The 11,861-nt window shown below is 47.3% G+C and overlaps 1 non-coding gene across 1 annotated transcript; it reads left to right on the forward strand.

Annotated features, from left to right (window-relative positions):
- Positions 1-11,788: 11,788 nt before the first annotated feature.
- On the forward strand, positions 11,789-11,861 carry TRNAT-UGU (transfer RNA threonine (anticodon UGU)). Its single transcript has one exon. It is a non-coding gene; the product is annotated as a tRNA-Thr (tRNA).

Raw genomic sequence — 11,861 nt, forward strand, 5'->3', positions numbered from 1 at the left:
GACCTCACCAATGATCAGAAAGCCAAAGAAAGCTTGACGATGGGGATACGTTCTGAGGACTGCATCGTTAGGCACTTTCGTCATGGGTGGACATCACTTACACACACTCAGGTGGTCTCGTCTACTACACACCAGGCTGTGTGGGGTAGCCTAGTCCCAGGCTACAAGCCGTACAGCATCTGACTGCACTGACTACTGCTGGCAATTGTAACACAGTAGAAAGCGTTTGTGTCTGTAAACCTAGAAAAGGTCCAGGAGAAACACGGTATGAAAGATTAAAGCATGGTGCACCATACAGGGCACTTACCATGAGTGGAGCTTGCAGGGCTGGAAGTCTGCTGTGCTGGGCTTGGGGTGAGGCGCAGGGAACTGCAGACGCAAAGCACTGGGTTGGAGAGAGGGTTTAGGAAGCAGAGCACCTGCGGAGAGAGGTGGCGTCAGAAAGGGACGGAGGCAGCTCTCGTGGACTCCTTCTCCCTTAAATCCCCAACCTCATCTCTAGTCTATACTCCCGACATCTTCAATCTTCAATCAATCACCAGATGTAGTCACTGATTCGCCCCCACACTACTGATCACTTTTATGGCTTGCTTTTCATTCTTACTGCCATCACTCACGACTAAATTATTACAAGTCTTCTTATCTACAAAATCGGATAAAATGTTTGCTTTAATACTCAAACCGTGGTCACGCTGAGCCTCTGCCTGCTCAGAGTGGCAGGGCCACCAACCTTTTTCCGTCCATCCCCCTCTAACAAAACCACCACACACAACGGGCGGCTGTGCACGTGGTCCAGGCAGAAGGGGAGCTGCCTGAGGCCTGTTCTCTCAAACACTCACCCCCAGATGCTGTCTCTGCTCTGCCTGCCTCTTTGCTGTCTTAAGGCAGAGTCCTGGGGGCCCTTCTGGAGCCCAGAGAACGAAGGCAGTGCAGAGAGAAGACCCGTAGCCACTGCTGCAGTGCTGGCTCTATCCATACACACCCACACATCCCAAGGCCACCAGATGTCCCTTCTGACCTGCTCAGTCAGCAGAAAGAGCCGGGACCCAGAGGCGGTGACCTTCCTCTGACCCAACTTTCTTACTCGCCCAGTCCCACGCCCATCATGAAATAACTCCTGCTCCCAGAGGGCCTGCGGGCATGCTCCAGCTATAATCTGTCCACTCCCTGGCCCCACTCAAATCTAACTCTTATCTCAAGAACTAACTCATTTTCCACCTTCTCCATGAACCTCCACTGACCACCGGGTGTCTCTCCTTCAAACTGCGCGTATCATCTCTTCTTACTGGGCATTTGTGATATTTCTTCCCATTATTTATTAACTCCCGTCTGGTGAGCCTTCCTTCCACCACTGTACTGTAATTCCCTGCGTGGCCTACACTCTCGGCATCACTCTAGGTCAGCGGTTCTCAACCTGTGGGTCGCGACTCCTTTGGGGGTCAAATGACCCTTTCACAGGGGTCGCCTAAGACCATCGGAAAACAAAAAAATATATTTACATTATGATTCATAACAGGAGCAAAATTACAGTTATAGAGTAGCAACGAAAATAATTTTATGGTTGGGGGTCACCACAACATGAGGAACTGTATTAAGGGGTCGCAGCATCAGGAAGGTTGAGAACCGCTGCTCTAGGTTACCCAGGACAGTACTTTTTGCAGAAAAGATACTTGAATAAATATGTGTTGATTAAGGCATAAACTTCAGTAATACAAGGCACCAGCGAGAGCTCCGATCCGAGCTTAAAACTCAAGCACATTTTGAGCTGCATATGTAGAAGCAAGGTCATCCTCGAAGACATCTCTAAATCAGGGCTAATTGCAGCTACGTGACAGGGTGGATATGAGTAGCCAGTGAGATAAATGTACCTAAAGTACCTAATATGTATCCAAAACAGAGTGTGTCCTCAACTACTGTTAATTACCTTCCCCAGCCACCCTACTTGAAACTGATGACATAGAATGACCTGTTGGGAGGCAGGCAAAATTGACAAGCGTAGTTTACATTTCAAAGTGCCAAAATCCTGGTCCAGGAAGCTCGGGGCTGTTGACAAGGTATGCAAGACAAGGTGACCTTTGACTCTAAACGGACCTAAAATGAGGTTTGGGGAAAGGTCAGGCACTAACCAGATGGGAATCAGAGTTCATTCAAGAACCGTGTCCAACCCAAAGGTTTAACCAGAGAGGGGTGCCAGACACTGTCCACCAACCACGCTGTCACTGCGAGAAGGTGGGCGTTCAGCCCGATGGTGTCTGACCCAGACACCCCTGGTTTCACAGCCCCATGGTTAGGGATCTGGCCTGTGCTAAACCAAATGGAGAAAGATGGCGGCTCCCTCAGTCAGCCCTGGAACAGCAAGCTCACATTCCCCTCACATGTTGACAAATTTCTTAACTGGCCATTAGGAGAGCCACCCTCTGTGACACCCAGTTGAGCCCAGGGCTATTTATAAATGATGAATGTTTGCGACTTGGGATAAAAATAAAGCTCTGTGCCTGCGTGGAGGAGAGAGAGAGAGAGAGAGAGAGAGAGAGAGAGAGAGAGAGAGAGAGAGTGTGTGTGTGTGTGTGTGTGTGTGTGTGTGTGTCCTCTGAAGTGTCATTAATGATAGAACAAGAGCTCATTGCACCTTCTGTCCAGAGCAGCCTCCGGACACCTTATACCCTGAGGGAAAAATCTCACAGGGGCAGGTGCGTTTCCTGCCCACCGGCCTTCTCAGCTAGAACTGAGCCAGCCTCCCGTCTCCATCACCCACCTGCCCTATGACTTCCGGCTGATTCACCTTTGTCTCCTCATATGATACCTACCTTGCAGGTGGCTTGTAAGGATTAACCTGGGGAAACTAACGTTCCTAAAATGCTAGTGGCCTGCCTGCTGTTCCATCCATGATAGCTATCGTTACATTATTGTAAGTCAAGAAACAGAAGAACACGAGAGTAAACTGTAATATGTTAAGCACGGGTAGAGACCAAATCTAGACAACCATGCGCAAAATAAAAAAGGGATGAAAGTGGCGGGATGGCGTTTGCCCATCGCCATTCCGGGCCCCTTCTCTGGGTTTCACACTTTCTCTGCCGCCGCATGCGGCTGTGTGGCCACTTCATCTGCAAACCTTCTCAGTTTCTGACCGATGTGAACTCATTTGGAGCAGTTCGGGCCCTCTTGCCACCTTCCTGCCCGTTTGTATCTGTATTTTACAGATGAGAGCACTGAGTGTTAAGTGAAAGACATTTCCAAGATCAAAGAGATAGCTGGTGGCAGAGCCGGGACACAGGACTACTGGAACCAAAGCTACCCTCCCACCCCTGTACCGCCCTCCCTTTCTAAAGCTGGGAACCATCGGGGCCTTCACAGTAGTGGCTACAGAGTGTGGGGACAAGTGGCAAGATGATTGGGGACCTGCATTGGGGCCAGAGAGTCCCCCCTACAGGTGAGTTGGAGAGTCCCCACGGGGGCTGCAGGGTAAAGGGGCCCATCACCATCACACTCAAATCGTGCTTCGTCCTTTCCACTGCCGTCACTGCCTCCTGCGAGCCACACCTCGCTTACCTTCTAGGGTAGGGAACAACAGTGATTCCTATCCTAACCGGTGGAACACTGGGGCTCAGGAAGGTGGCCTGGCCGCCTGAGGGTGGGGCCAGGCCTCTCCTAATTCAGGGAGAGCCAACCAGACAATTCCAAGGGGTCTGCATGTGACCACTGCCCATTTACCCAACAGCCATTACAGAGCAACGTCGAGGCCAGATCCCGGACCTATGGCTGAGCCCAGCTGGCCTCGTTCTCTCCCGAGGCCAGGCCTGCTGAGTGGTTTCATTTAATTGTGTATTTTTGTCGTTTGATATCTGTAGCCAGGTGCCCATGGGCAGTGAATGCCCTTTTCCATCAGTTTGACCAAGAAAATGTACCTGCCATGGCAGGATCTGCCTCACTGGGCTGCTGACTTATTTTAAGAAGTAAATCGCTCCTGCTACTTTATTTTTCACGCTGAGGTGCGTGCACTACTCCAAGACTGACAATAACTTACGGGGAGGGCGGCTCATCCTCTCGCGTGAGAAAGTAGCGCCCCCTAGTGCCCACTCCCTCAACTGCAGCCCAAATAAATCACCGCGGTCACCTTAACAAAGAAAGTCTGGTGCCCTCAAGGAGAGTTTTTACACGCATTCTTCTTTTCTCACGTAACAGAGCTGGCCGAGGAGTATTAAATGTATCTTACTTTTAAGACAAATACGTTAAGACACAAGGCTCCAGCGAGAAAGCTGAGTACACCCTCCACTTGCCAACTCAGTGTCATACTTTCCAACTTTGGTGGCTGTCGTTTATAAAAGATGAGCTCATGAGCGAGAACTAATGCAACGTCCAGGTGCCCAGAGCACAACTGTGGAGAAAGACAGCCCTCCCGTGGGAATTGATGCAATCGTCTTGACTTTATTTAGCCTTTCATACCAGCGTCTCTAAGCGTTTAGTGCAAAATTATCCTCACCACACCTCTAAGGACTATGAGTCCCAGCGTTATTGCCTGAAGGTTATACCACAGGGACTTACATGGAAAGAGGTGGAAACTGTGTCCTCTGCGGCGACTGAGAGCAGGGGTGGAGCTGTTCACTGCCTCCTCACCAGTGCAAAACCCAAGAACCATCAACTTTTAGCACCCAACAGCTCTGGCTTCCAAGCTACCAATTCTTCCCAGATATCTAAATCAGGGTTTCTTGGCCTTGGCCCCTTTGGGCTGGATAGTTCTTTGTTGGGGGAGGGGGCATTTCCGCGCACTGTGAACGTTTGGTAGCATCCCTACCCACTAGATACCAGCAGCACTCTCCCCCCAATGCCCATTGTGACCATCAAAATATCTCATTTGCAGATGATCCCTGGGGATGCAAAATCAACCCTGGTTGAGAACCACACTATCCTAGAAGGCAAGTGCACAGAAATATAAAAAATAATAACACTCACAACAGCAGCTATTCCTGTTGCTGCCACCCAAAAGGCACCAATTGCATGCTCAGAGCTTTATGACTACCTTATGTCACCTTCGCAAACAAGGAACCAGTCTGTGTTGACTCACTAAGGAAATATTGACATTGCAGATAAAGAAACTGTTGCTCAGAGATGGTAGGCAATGTGGCCAAGCTCACACAGCTGGTAGTGGCAGATTTACCACTTAAAACCAGGCTCTTGGGACTCCAATACCTGAGCTCATCACCACCTCCACATCCTGAGACTGCAGATCACACAGTTTCTGGTAGAGTTTTAATTCCTGGCAGTCCTTCTAGAATATGCTAGCACTACTCAATATATCCAGATTTAGATTTAAACATATAAACACCATCGCTCTTCAGTGTAAAATCAAAGTGCTAGTGATGAGATTTTGTTGTAGGGTGATAGAGAGGGCCTCAGGTCTGAGTTCACACCCTGTGGTCAAAACTTTACTCTGTGGCCTTTACTTTGGGTCCATTATTCAAGTCTCAAAGCCTCTGTTTATGCATCTCCAGGATAAAAAGGATTGGTTAGATCAGGTGCTCAACCCTGGCTGCACATTAAAACTTGGAGAGTGTTTACAAAGGAACACCTAGACCTCACCCCAAACCAATTACACCAAAATTTCTGGGGCCTGGCCAACCATATATTTAAGACCCCCAGAGAGCTAACGTGCAGCCAGAACGGAGACCCATGTGACCAGATGAACTGTAAGACCCTCAAGTTCTAGTTTCCTCCTTAGGACCCCACTCCTCTTAGCCTGGAGGTCTTGTATTCTCCCTTAAATGGTCCACTAGGATCTTACAACACACAAGAGCTCTCCTGGGGGTGGCTAGTTTCTCTGTCTCACAAGATTGTCCCAAAAGTCTTGAACAATTGCCCTGGACTCCCTCAGTGTCTGGACTGCCCCCTCGGTCCCTGAACTAACCATTTCTGGCAGCTCATCTGACCCACCAAGTATGGAAACCCCACCGCACTGTCCTATGGCAGCTGGGGGTGGGACTCTCCTTCTACAAAAGGCTGCAAAGGGCAAGGGAACATGACAGACGACAGCTGTGTCAACTGAAAGACTATCCCCTTCCTGGCCTCGTTAAGCGCTAGACCTGTCTGACTTTAATAAGGTTAATTCTAATCTGTGGTCTTGCAGGAGGTGAGAAAAATCTCTCCTTTCTGAATATGACTCAGTGCTCCCAAAGCGAGTGATAACGTCTCACTCAGCAGGTGCCTGAGAGGAGCTGTGGTTACGGACACGGGGCTTTGGGCCCTATGGATGCCACGCTCTTCATCCCTTCCGCTGCCTCCTGCGCCCCCATCTCTGTAGGCAAACCCCCTATACTTGGAGGGCTTCACACAATACTTGTAGGTACAAACAGTAATACAAGTAATTCACATCGAGTACTCCGCCAATGTCAGCCTCGGTGTGAAGGATTTACACGCGTTGTTTCATTTATTCTTCCCAAGTACCCACGGGGACCACGTCTGCCTTGGCTCCCAAACGGGCAGGAGAAGAGCCAGAATTCAGATTCAGGCCTGTGTGTTTCACCTCTGCTCTGGGGCAGGGGTGAGTCTATGAAGAAGGATGAGAAATGGGTTCCTGGGAGGTGCTCAGGCCCTGGGGAGAGTGGCCACAGGGGACACAGAGGTGAAAATTTCAGGAGGAGAAGGTGGTCGGCGGGGTCCTGTGCTAGCAGCACACCAAGGTTTTATCCACGCAGAGGCCAGTGAGGGTCATTCAGTGGAGCTGTGGGGGCAGGTAACAGATGGCGATAGGAGTAGTAGGGGTGAGGAATGCGGAGAATGAGTGACAATACCTCACGGGGTGGGGGGGTTAATTTTATTTCATTATGTTTTTTGAGAGAGAGACTCGAACATATTAAAAGCTGAGAGGAAGGGTCCAGTAAAGAGGGAGAGGTGAATCCTCAAGGAATAAAGGGGATTGCAGGGTTGCTGAAGAGGGCAGACAGGGGGAGGGATGGCTGTCTTTGGGGTGAGGCACAGCTCCTCTACCACAGTGGGAGCAAAGGCAGAAGGTGGGCCAGGCTGGGAGATCCAGGTGGGCAGCACCTGAAGGCAAGGCAGTGCCGGCCCTGCGCTGGCATCTTGGCATCACATTGTACCCGCACCCACCCTAGGAGGTCTGTCCATACCCCTCAGCCCCTCAGCAGGTGAAGGACTGGAAACTGAAAAGTTCGGTGACTTCAGTGCCACCAGCAAGGGGCAGAGCTGGGCTGGGAACCAGGTCCCTCCGATACGAAAGCCAAAAGCCGGGCTTGCACTGGTGCAGCCTCAGCAAAAAGCAACTGGACCCAGGTGTCTTCAGATTCAAAACAAGGTCTTCCAGACGTTTCCACCGCCCTGCCTGGCCACTTCTCTTCCGGCCTGGAAGTGACCAGCCCTGACCACCCCTGGGTGAACTAGTCTTTGTTCACGACCAGATGAAACTTGGAGCCACTACATTAGTTCTGCAAGCCAGCTATGAGGAGGTGGGGCTAGGGGTGCATCTTCTCCATCCTTCTCTTCAGTTCTCACCCCTCCAGAATCCTCCCTCCCAGAGCACCCTCCACGCCAGCAACCCTGGTCCCACTCCTAACTGGCTGTGCTCCCTGACCCAGCGACATCCTGCACAGCAACTCTCTCCAAACTCGGACCTGAATTCCACCCACCAATTCCATCCCCAAAACAAGGGCAGCAGCAATAAGAGGACGTGATCTCGCCCTCCCACGAGCAAGATGAAATATGCACGTAGAGAGGTAGCGATCACTCCTGCAAGGCAACCGAGGGCTGAACGGACAGCTTTTGATAGCGAACAAGAGAAAGAGCCCAATAGAGAAGGCTGGGACGCTGAGGGGGCCCCGGGGAGCTGTGGAACCCTCCAGGGCAGAGAAGCGGTGAGCATCACTGTTGCTCCCGCACTTCGATGGGGCGGGTGAGAGCTCTACTGGGGGCTCTGGCCCACCTGCAAAATCCGGGCACAGCGTGCACAGCTGCACTGCCCGGAGCCTTCTGCCTCCGGACAGAGGAAGCATGCAGGAAAAACAGGGCATCCGCACACCCGCCCAACCTCCCTGCACAGAGCGGCTCCTCCCCGCAGGCCAGTACCCCAGACGGCGTGAGCGCATGCCGGGCTCCCGCGTCCCAAAACTACCCGGCACACGGGGCCTACACAGAGGTCACTTCTACAGGCACCACTTTCAGACAACAAACCAAAGGGGGGCTATAATATAGACAAGGCTGGGGAGCCTCAGGAGATCTATGGGCACTGTGGGAATTCTCCCGGGTTCGGGGAGGAGGGGGGGGGCAGGTGAGCGCCATTGTTGATGTCCACTCCACAGGGTGGGTGGGGCTCTATCCAGGTGCCCGGGCCTACCTGCAAGGTCACTGTAGTGTGTCTCCAGACACGTCACCTGGGAAAGGGAACATGCAGGATCAGCAGGGCCCCTGGCCTCCCCACTCAGAGCTGCTCCTGCTCGGTGAGCCAGCGCTCCCTACGCCTTCAGCCCCTGCTCCGCTCCTACCTGTCTGCCAAAACCTCTGGTCACACACAGTCTACACAGAGCCACTTTTCCAAGACTGCAAGAGGCAGCTATTTTGTCTAATTCATATAAACAAACATAAAAAGTCAAACAAAATGAAAAGATAAAAGATTCTCTCTCATAGGAAGGAATAAGGAATATACCCAGAAAGACTCCCAAAGGAAACAAAAAAAGGAACTTGCCTGATAAAGAATTCAAAGAAATAGTCATAAGGATCCTCACCAAACTTAAGGGAATCAAGGAACTTAGGGAGCACTTCAACAGTTAGAAAGTATAAGAAAGAATCAAGCAGACATGAAGAATACAACAACTGCAATAAAAAACACATTAGAAGGAATCAACAGCAAAGTAATTAACACAGAAGAATCAGAGGATCAGAGACCTGGAAGGCAGATTAGTGGAAATCAACCAACCAGAAAGAAAAAAGAATTTTAAAAAATGAGGATTGTTTAAGGGACTCCTGGGATAACATGAAGTGCTCAAACATTCACATTATATGGATCCCAGGAGGAGGAGTGAGAAAGGAACAGAAACTTTATTTAAAGAAATAATGGCTGAAAACTTTCCTAACCTGGAAAAGGAAACAGACATCCAGGTCCAAGAAGCACAAAAAGTTCCAAGCAAGATGAACCCAAAGAGACCCACACCAAGTCACATCATAGTTAAAATGGCCAAAGTTAAAGATAAAGAGACAACCTTGAAGGAAGGAAGAGAAAAACAAATTGTGTACAAAGGAAACCCTGTGAGGCTATTAGCTGATTTCTCATCAGCAACATCACAGGCCAGAAGGGAGCGGCCGGACATCTTAAAGTGCTGAAAGAAAGGAATCTCCAACCTAGACTAATTTACCCAGCAAGGTTATCACTCGGAATTGAAGGAGAGTTTCCTGAACAAGCACAAACTGAAGGACTTCATCACCATTAAATCAGCTTTACAAGAAATGTTAAAGGGTCTTCTTTAAGTAGAAAAAGAAAGGCCATACCCAGAAATAATAAAATATGAGAAAGGGAAAAACTTCACAGGTAAAGCCAAATATTCAATAAATACAAGAAATCAAACATTTAAAATGCGACTATGCAGGTTAAAAAAAAGTATCAAATTCAACTCAAAGTACAACAACTAATTAGGAGATACACAACACAAGAAGGTCTAAAATATAACATCAATAACGCAAAGCATGGAGGGGGGAATAAAAACGTTGCCCTTAGAGAATATATTCAAACTTAAACACCTATCAGGTAAAAATAGACTGCTATAGATAAAGAATGATATAAAGAATGATATACATATTAATGTAACCAAAAACATACGAAAGATATACAAAGAACAAAGAGAAAGGAACCCAAACAAAATACTAAAGAAAAACAGCCAACCACAAAGAAAGAGGTCAAGAGAAGAAAAAAGGAACAGAGGACAACTATAAAAACAACCTAAAAACAATTACCAAAATGGCAATAAGTGCATACTTATCAATAATTACTTTAAACGTAAATGGATTGAACGCTCCAATAAAAAGACACAGGGTGGCTGAATGGATCAAAAAAAACATGACCCATCTATATGCTGCTTACAAGAGACACTTCAAAGACACAGACGGAAAGTGAAGGGATGAAAAAAAGATATTCCATGCAAATAGAAACAGGAAGAAAGCTGGAGTAGCAATACTTATACCAGACAAAATGGACTTAATACAAAAAAATGGAAAAAAAGACACAGAAGGACATTACATAATTATAAAAGGGCTGGGTGGCCAGGTGGCTCAGTTGGTTAGAGCGCATGCTCTTAACAACAAGGTTGCCAGTTCGACTCCCACATGGGATGGTGGGCTGTACCCCCCTGCAACTAGATTGAAAACGGTGACTGGACTTGGAGCTGAGCTGCACCCTCCACAACTAAGATTAAAGGACAACAACTTGACTTGGAGCTGATGGGTCCTGGGAAAAACACACTGTTCCCCAATAAAAAGTTAAAAAAAAATTATAAAGGGGTCAATCCAAGAGGATACAATAATTGTAAACATCTACATACCCAACACAGGAGCACCTAAATATGTAAAGCAATTATCAATGAACATACTCATAAAGAAAGAAATCCACAGTAATAATAGGGGATTTTAATACCCAATCCCATCAGTGGATAGATCATCCAGACAGAAAATTAATAATGATAATAATGAAATAATGGCCTTAAATGTCACATTAGATGGGACTGACTTAATAGGCATTTAAATCCAAAAACTGCAGAATACACATTTTCTTCAAGTGTACATGGAACATTCTCCAGATAGATCACATATTAGGCCAAAAAACAAGCCACAATAAATTCGAGCAGATTGAAATCATATCAAGCATCTTTTCCAGTCGCAGTGGCATGAAACTAGAAATCAACTACAGGAAGAAAACTGAAAAACACACAAATATGTGGTGACTGAACAACATGTTACTAAACAACCAACGGATCAAAGAGGAAATCTAACAAGAAGTCAAAAACTATCTGGAAACTTATGAAAATGAAAACACAACTTTTCAAAAGTTATGGGAAACAGTTCTAAGAGGGAAGTTCATAGCTATACAGGACTACCTCAAGAACCAAGAAAAATTCCAAACAATCTAACTCTACACCCAAAGAAACTAGAAAAAGAACAAACAATGCCCAAAGTAAACAGAAGAAAGGAAATAGTTAAGATCAGAGCAGATGTAAACAAAATAGAAATTTAAAAATAAATAGAAAAGATAATAAAACTGAGAGCTGGCTCTTTGAAAAGATAAGAGTAGACAAGTTTTAGCCAAACTCATCAAGAACAAAAGAGAGAGAGCTCAAAGAAATAAAATCACAAATGAAAGAGAAGTTACAACCAACACCGCAGAAGTACTAAGAATCATTAAGTATGAACACGCATATGCCAGCAAACTCAACAATCTATGACTGTACTAAACGTGATACAATATGTCATATAAACAATAGATGAGAGGCTCTTCTAAGACGTAAAGGTGCTATTCGTAATATAATCAGAACATAATTTCATTTTTGCATTTTTCTTTCCAGCCCCTGTCTATATAGGCATAACTTACCAGAGGTAAGATTCAGTGTTTTGTAATCCTAAACATAAGATTTTTAGATTCGGTTTTTTTCTGCTTATCATGTTGTAGGTATTTTTCTCTAGCATTTCAGTTTTTATAAGAACCATTGATTTGGGACACATGAAGCCCTTCTCACAGCCTGCCAGCTCAAGCATGGTTGCTTCCAATGTCCTTGAATTACAGCGTGCCAGGTAACGAGTGGGCTCCATAGCTCAGTGGTTAGAGCACTGGTCTTGTAAACCAGGGGTCGCGAGTTCGATCCTCGCTGGGGCCT

Source organism: Hipposideros armiger, unplaced genomic scaffold (genome assembly GCF_001890085.2).
Source record: "Hipposideros armiger isolate ML-2016 unplaced genomic scaffold, ASM189008v1 scaffold_45, whole genome shotgun sequence".
Classification (NCBI taxonomy): domain Eukaryota; kingdom Metazoa; phylum Chordata; class Mammalia; order Chiroptera; family Hipposideridae; genus Hipposideros; species Hipposideros armiger.